This window comes from Telopea speciosissima, chromosome 10 (assembly GCF_018873765.1).
Source record: "Telopea speciosissima isolate NSW1024214 ecotype Mountain lineage chromosome 10, Tspe_v1, whole genome shotgun sequence".
NCBI classification, from domain to species: domain Eukaryota; kingdom Viridiplantae; phylum Streptophyta; class Magnoliopsida; order Proteales; family Proteaceae; genus Telopea; species Telopea speciosissima.
The window spans coordinates 41,182,636-41,190,442 of record NC_057925.1 but is presented as its reverse complement, the minus strand read 5'-3'; positions in this window follow the sequence as shown (position 1 = coordinate 41,190,442).

Here is a 7,807-nt window from a genome sequence, read left to right as displayed (position 1 = left end):
AGGATCAAATTGCATGAGAGTGCGGAACCATACGTGAATCTGGTATAACTGAAAGATCAAACTAACAATGATCCAAAAAACCAAATGCACATGAGTGCAGAAGTGGTTAAGGACTTGGTCAAACTGTACATGGGGCCAAATCATTGGAGATCGAGTTGTACATAAATTCAACAGTGATCAGATAGCCCAACTACAAGTGAGGGCAGGAAGTATGAGGGTCCGATGGAATTAAATGATCAGAGCCCAGACTGTATACGAATTCTGTCATGATTGGTTGAGTAGGTTGCATGCGAGTGCAACGGAAATAAGAATTCAGATGGTATATGATCAAGGCATTGGTCAGGAAAATGAAATCCTATGCATGTGCAGTATCCATTATGACAATGGAAAGGAAGTCTACCATTAAAACTCAGGTAGTTGTATTATGATAAAAAATGCAATAAAAAAAATAATCTTATGCAAGCAATTTTTCATATTTTTATATATATTTTTTTTATTTTTAGTATGCAAAGGGAATCACAGTCCTAATGCAAATTATGTCATGCAAAAAGGAAAACATAACCCTATGCAAGTAATCAATTCTATGCAAATGTTTATGACACAAATACAAGCAAGCGAAAAGTAATCACATACAACCATAGACACTTGCCAGATATTCTCTATTTTTGTGTTGCACAACACTTATCTTTCACAAAAGCTTAGTGTACAATTATACGTTACCAAAAAAAAAAACTTTGGCAGAGAAATTTGAGATTCACTCAAACCCTTTTTTTTTTTTTTTTTTTTTTTTAAGAAATAATTTTATTTATGAGAGAAATTTATTTTGAAAACTTATGGTTATTCACATTCTGACCTAGTAATGCACAATTCCACATAGACATATTATTCTCATCCCGTTACACACGTAGACTCGTCAAATATCGCTTGTCCAACATCGAATAGGTGTGGGGTGAATTTTTGACAAAGCAAGTCAAATGGGTAAATTGAGAGAATGTGTATGAACAAGATGGGTGGATAGGTCATTCTTCCCTCCCTTCATGGAGAGTCATGGCAGTTTATCCCAAACAGTATCATCCTTCTCTGCTTGTACGATCATTTTATCTTTTAGGCTGAGACTCTTCATGATTGGGAGTCGATTCTCATGGACAACATGCCCCTTTAATTTCACATGCTCTTGCCTGGTGGATTGCCCTAAGGAAACAAATCCTTTTTCCTTATGCTCCTTTGTCCTTCTTATCTTAGATAGAGATTGCCTCAGTGACAAGTTAATTCTTCTGGTCGTCTTACTGGTTGAGAGGGTGAGTACAATGCTGCTGGCATTTAATCCCCTAATCATCTCTTCAGAAATCTTCATGATCTTGGTAGACACTCTTCTTTTTCTTCACATCATCGGATCGCATCAAAGAGAGAGGGATACTAGTGGGAAAGGAGAAAAAGTAGAAATATGATAGATATGATGCAAGTGAGCAAAAACGAAAAGTTGTACATGGACGAATGAAAAACTGTACATGTGGGAGGACCGAACTTGATTATCACTTCATCAAGTTGCCTATGTACCCCAAATAGGGATCAGGTCGAACGTAGTTCAGGATAAAGATGCCTTAATGTCAAAGCCTTGATGATTAAGTTCCATCATAGCCGGGTGAGCTCAAAGTTGTGGACGAGAGCCTCATCACCGTTTGGCCTGGGAGGGCTTTACTAGGTTGTAATGGGGCTTAGGACTGGGTTCCAAAGGATGGTAAAGGCTCAAATGTTCCCCTAGGGTCTAACCATGACTCGACACTTCTGCTTCCAAAACTTTTCCAAGATTCTGATAACTAAACTTGTTGGGGAATTTCTTCTTTTTTAATAATGTAATCAAGAAGTTTGACAATCCCTCTCGTGTCTCAATTGAAGACTTTGGTAATTTTAATCCTGATAATTTTGACAATATTGTCTCTGAAGGAAAAGTGGTTATTTTTGCCCCATGGTCTAAGTGCTCCCAATTATTTGCAATGCCTTGAGCCAATGCATCCTCTCTTCTCTTTTTTTTTTTTCTATCATTTTTTTTTTGAACCTTTTTCTCTTCTTTCTTTCCTTTTTTTTTTTTTGCTCTTTTATTTTGAACTCTCATTTTTTTTTTCTTTTTGAGATTGGCCCAATTTTGATTGTGGAGACGGAGCTACTCTCTTTTCTTTTTTTTTTTTTTGCATCCTTCGGAAACGTATTGCCCTTGTGACATCTTACTTCACTGAGAGACCTCTTTCGGTTAGACCCTAGAAGCCAATGGGATATTTTGATGAGCAAGATGATATATGGATAATGAGGTGTAGGTGGGCCAAAGAGAGTTTTTTTTTTTTTTAAAAAAAAAAAGGGAACGGCAAAGACACAACTAGGGGACTAGCGAATTTTGCTATCTCGGGATTTATTTGAGATGACTAACTGCCAAAAGGGGCCTCCCTTAACAGGCTTTATGAGATGAAATCTTCATTCAGGCTTCGGACTCGTTGAATGGGGATCAGATGTATGGAAAGCTCCAGATCTTTGACCATCAAGACTTTGACATTGGAAAGAAGGGTAGTAAATTTTTTTTTTTTAAACTAGGAGTCATGAGATCATCATAAACTATTATTTGGATGAAAGAGAAAAGAAAGAGAACGAGTAGATGGACGAGAGAACATATTCATTGACGGCTAATGGAAAATACACGGTGGATGAGTTTACAGAAGGAAATTTGACTGAATGAAAAGACCTAAAGAACTAAGGGATGCAGACCCGATGATGTCTTCAGTGCGATCCTGTCTACACAAGAGTGAAGTACTGTTACTGCTTTGTCACGGGACTATGCAGTTTGTACCATGAAAAATGCCCTTCTAACTAGAGTTGAGTGTTGGATCCATTTTAAGTCTGCCAGCAAAATCGATACTCATCAAGTTAATGATCGTAGTTTAACGCCTTCGGGCGATAGTGATGTCCTTAATCAGTGGCCGCCCCTGTTCCATCGGAGAAATACGGAAAACTTTCTTCAGTGATTCTACCACTTTGCAGGCTGGCAATGTAAAAGAAGTATTCTCTTTTAAAATTGGTGGTAGCATCAAAAGGATTTTCCCATAATCCTGGAGGAATCTGCTCCTTAGGGACTCCGTTAATCTCACACAAATGATTCCTTATCTTCTCCCAATCATCCTTCTGTATCCTCTATTAAAGAAATCCACCAAATTGAATGTTGTACCAAAATAAAAGGTGCAGTGAGGTTAACGTATGATCAGATTTGCATTTGGTTCTTCTCGCGACTCCTGTATCCAATAAGGGTTATGGAGGGTATAGAGGACAATTCATTTTGCACAACTGAATAATTGTTTGAGCCATTGAGTCTGTGTCTGAAACTGAAGAAGAAATTTTATTGTGTTTGACCGAGGAGGAACAAATTCTAGATGCAATTCGTCCTGGCTCATATAGGTCAATAATTCTGGAACACGAAAGCTGAATGCTACCACATACCTTGTGCAAAGGTACAAAAAGAAACAAAGGGCTTCAGCAGACAACTGGTAGAGGTTTCTTATCCCGAAGATATTGAAGAAAGGATAATCTGGATGGACAGGAAGTCCTCGGAGGTTGTCATTCCCACGGTTGAGGAGAGTAATTTCATGAAACAAATCCAAGCAATCTTCAGTCCTTGATTGTAAGACCTGATGCATGATTTGTTCTTGGAGATGGAAAGGTAAAAGGTCAATCCGATATTGCAATCCTGCCAAACCTCTTTTTCCTTGATCTCTTCATGGCCTTTAAACCCATTTAGCTTGGTCATATCAGTTATTGAAGGAAGAGAGGATTTATGAATATCCTAGGCGAACATCATTGATGGAGACTTTTGACCTATCACTACGTCTTCTAAAGGAACCGACAAAGCTTGGATCAAGGAGGTGGGATCAAATCCTTCTAAATCTTCTTCGAGGGCATTGATTGTCTGATTAATAGACTGTTGTTTTGCCCCTGGCTTGAATTTTCCTGCTTCCAGCAAGTCTTGGATTGCATGCCCGAGTGCAATGCATTCATCAGTGGGGTGCCCCTCTTGGGTGTGATAGTCATAGTATTGATCTGGGTCATACCAAAATGATGGAGGATCCCTGACCGGTCGTGGAGGAACCATGCCCAGAAGTCCCAGTTTCTTCAATTCAGCATATGCAAGAGACCTAGTCACACCCAAATCGGTGAACTCACGTTGTCTTGAATTTTCCATATTCGCCTCCAAATTTTGGCTCTGATATTGCATTGTGTGGCTATACTGGCCATATGCCTTTCTGAACAATTTGTCTTCAATACGCTTCCCTACAACCATTAGCTCTTCAAAAATCTTGAGGTCTTGGTAGTAAAGGAAATTGTGATATTCTCCGTACAGGTTCTCCAGGATCATCTCCACCTGTTTTACTTCTGTTGGGCGATTCCACATCTTTACGACCTTCTCTCTAAACCTCATAATGAAATTGTAGAACCCTTCAGTAGGGCCTTGCCTTAGTGTCTCCAATTCTCTCCGTGTGACATCCACTTCAGTGTTGTATGAGTACTGCTTTGTAAAGGCTCTCACCACCATTGACCAAGTCTGAGTCTGTGCCTGATCTAACTGTGTCAACCATCGCAAAGCAGGTCCAGTAAGTGAGTACAGAAAAGTCTGCCCCATTTGATTTTCCTTGAGGCCCCAAGATTTAGCCACTGTAGCAAAGATTTTGAAGTGAGCTTTAGGGTCACCTGAACCATCAAATTTATCCAATTTCTATTTGAACTCTTGGGGTATCTTTCCTTCAGGGAAGAACACCAAGTTATCTTTAGCCTCCTCGTGTACCATATCCTTAACAGTAATTTCAAGCTTTTCAACTTTCTCCCTCATCATATGCTCCCTTTCAGTCTCGGGATACTCCTGAGTTACGTTGATCACGGTATCTTCTTCGTCCATCATAATTCTGGTGGGTACCCTAGGCACTGTCGGGACTACTTTGCGAGTCATAGGCTGAGCATGCTTCAGCTCCTTGAAAGTAGGTATTGTGCCTCCTTGGGACATGTCTCGTACTATTTACAAGATTTGCACCATAAATTGCTTCATCTTTGCCACCTCAGCCTATAATTGGTCCATTTGTCGACCTAACCGTACTTCGGGTGGATCACTGCCTAACGAATCCATGGTGATTCTATCCGGGAAAAGCCTGATCGAACTCTGCCTCACGATGTTGGGTGGAGAAGGGGAAGTCCTGAACACCTCTGGATTGGATCGGACCAATTTGGGTTAGCCTATTGTCATAACCGGCTCACGCGGGTAACAGGAAGTCTTTTGATGTGAATTGTGCTTTACATAAGTCAGAGAGAATTATTTCGGGTCACAAGGAATTTACTTGAGTATGTAAAATATTTTTTTTATTTTTATCATTTTTTTTGGTATTTTATTTTTATCATTTTTTTTTGTATTTTATTTGACTCAAGTAATTGAAGTCGTCATTGGAGCTTCTGATATTGTAGAAGTTCTCTCAGACCATACTTCAAATGCCATCGTCGCCAAAGCATATGGTTATTATTATTTTTTTTCACACCATATAAAAACAGACAAAAGAAATACCCTAGTTATCGGGTTACTGATGATTGTGCCTGGGCTCAACATGAGATGCTCTCATTTGGAGGGACATGTAAGGTTCCATGGGAGCGGACTTCCATTTTTCTTCGAGGGACCAAAGCGGGACTATGGAATTCCTTACCTTCGGTGGCATCTCGTAGTAAAGCCAGGTTAATCGTTAAGTGACCCTAAGCTCGATCTTTCTCATAACTAACAAGGGTTAGTTTGTGTCGAACCCTAATCATATATGGTCTATTTTCCTACATGATGCATGTAATGGGTAGGCTTAATAGGATAGAACAAGGTCACCCTCGACAGAACCGATATACTTATCGCTCGTGGTCGCAAATTGCAGGCACGTGGTTCTTTTAATATACCTCGAGAGTAGGTCACACATTCTCAGAGCAATCAAGCTACTGCCTTTTTTGGGTGGCTAAAGCACCCCATAACACACTAGTGAATACCCTCGCTGGTGATTCTAAACTCGTACAATAAATATCAAGGGCTGTAGCTTCGCCGCGAATTACCCAAGACTACTCATGGGGTCCAACAACTAACTACGGGGGTAAGAGGGGTTCCCATGCAGTGTGTGTGTGCAAGAAAGTGGTACAGGAAGCGGCTATCATCCGATCTCAGAGTACTTAGCATGACGTGCCTCACCTCCCCGGGGGTAAAGGCACAACAGGGAGTACCCTCGCCGTTTGATTTCACTTCGAGCACTATGCATGATGCGGTTAGTACACACAGGGGTTAGCCAAGACAAACATATTATGGTATTTATTTATTTATTTTTTTTTGTATTTTGTTTTGTACATTTTTTATTTATTTTTTATTTTGTATATATATATATATATATATATATATATATATATATTATTATTATTTTTTTAATTTTTTACTTAAAAGTTTGGAGAGAACATTCTATCATTTATTGATAGCACCTATTTAGAAAGTTTGACCTCGAGTGGACGTTTGTCCACTCACATCCCCAGCAGAGTCGCCACTGTAAGTACCGTGGTCCTCGGGACGAGGGTTCCTCAGCCTTATGGGCGACATGGGTTTGATATATATATATGGATGGATAATAGATAATATTGTCAATGTATAATATTGATAAATGGGGGATTAGGATCATACATTAAAATATGCTAATATAATGTGAAGTCGCCACCTAGGGTTAGGGCCTAGGACCCATTAAGTGTAGCCCTATTCGTTGTGAATGGAATCGGGTTACATGACTCCATATGGTCTGACCAAAGGCTCGGGTAAGGGGTCAGGTTACGAGTGTGGAAAGGTGTTAAGCACCCACCTCGCCCGGTCGAAGCCGGTATCTCTGTATTAGATGCTACATAAAGACGAATGTTCTCTCTCTTTTATTACGGGGATGGGGGATATTATGAACTACATTCAGATGCTATGAATTGAACTAAAACATAATAAACTACATTACATATATGAGAAATACGGACTGAAACGATGAAATACAAAATGACTACATTGAATCAACAAGAATGCAGTAATTATACCTGTATGGTTGTATTCCCCTGGCTCAGGGGAGATAATCGAATGGACTGACGCCGATTCTTTCTGGGTAGAGTAACGACTCTTTCAAATGATTTGGAGAGGAAAAAACAGACAAAATAATGTCTGAAATAAAGGGGTTTTGATGGTTATCCGTGCACTGACGGGATAACAACGCCTAGGAGTAGGAGTGCTCTATGCTCGAAGGGATAATCGAAGGATCTATCCACGACCAAGAAAATTTCACTCACTCACACTCTCATAAGAGAAAGGAGAGAAAAGAGGGTAAAAAAAAATGAGACAAAGAGGGTGGAAATCACTTGGGGAGGGTCTCTCTACCCACAATTTCTTAGAAAATGAGGGAGGGGGACCCTCCTATTTATAGGGAGGGATCCCCTCTCTCTCCTGGCCAGATAAGTCCTCCACGGCACCGTGGAGATGTCCACGGTGCTGTGTGTGATGTCAGCAAGCTGATGTCACACCCTCTCATGGCACCGTGGTAATCCAGTACACATTCCCACAGTGCCGTGGGAAGGGGTCTACGGAGCCGTGGGAAGGGGTCTACGGCACCGTGGGAAGGAGTCCACGGCGCCGTGGGGGCGCAGTGCCATTTTTTCTTGTTTTTGGGCCTAAAATGGGTCATTTTGTGCTCAGCATGGTTCTTGGTCTTATGGGTCAGGTATCTTGGGTCTAGAAAGAGGGAGAGTA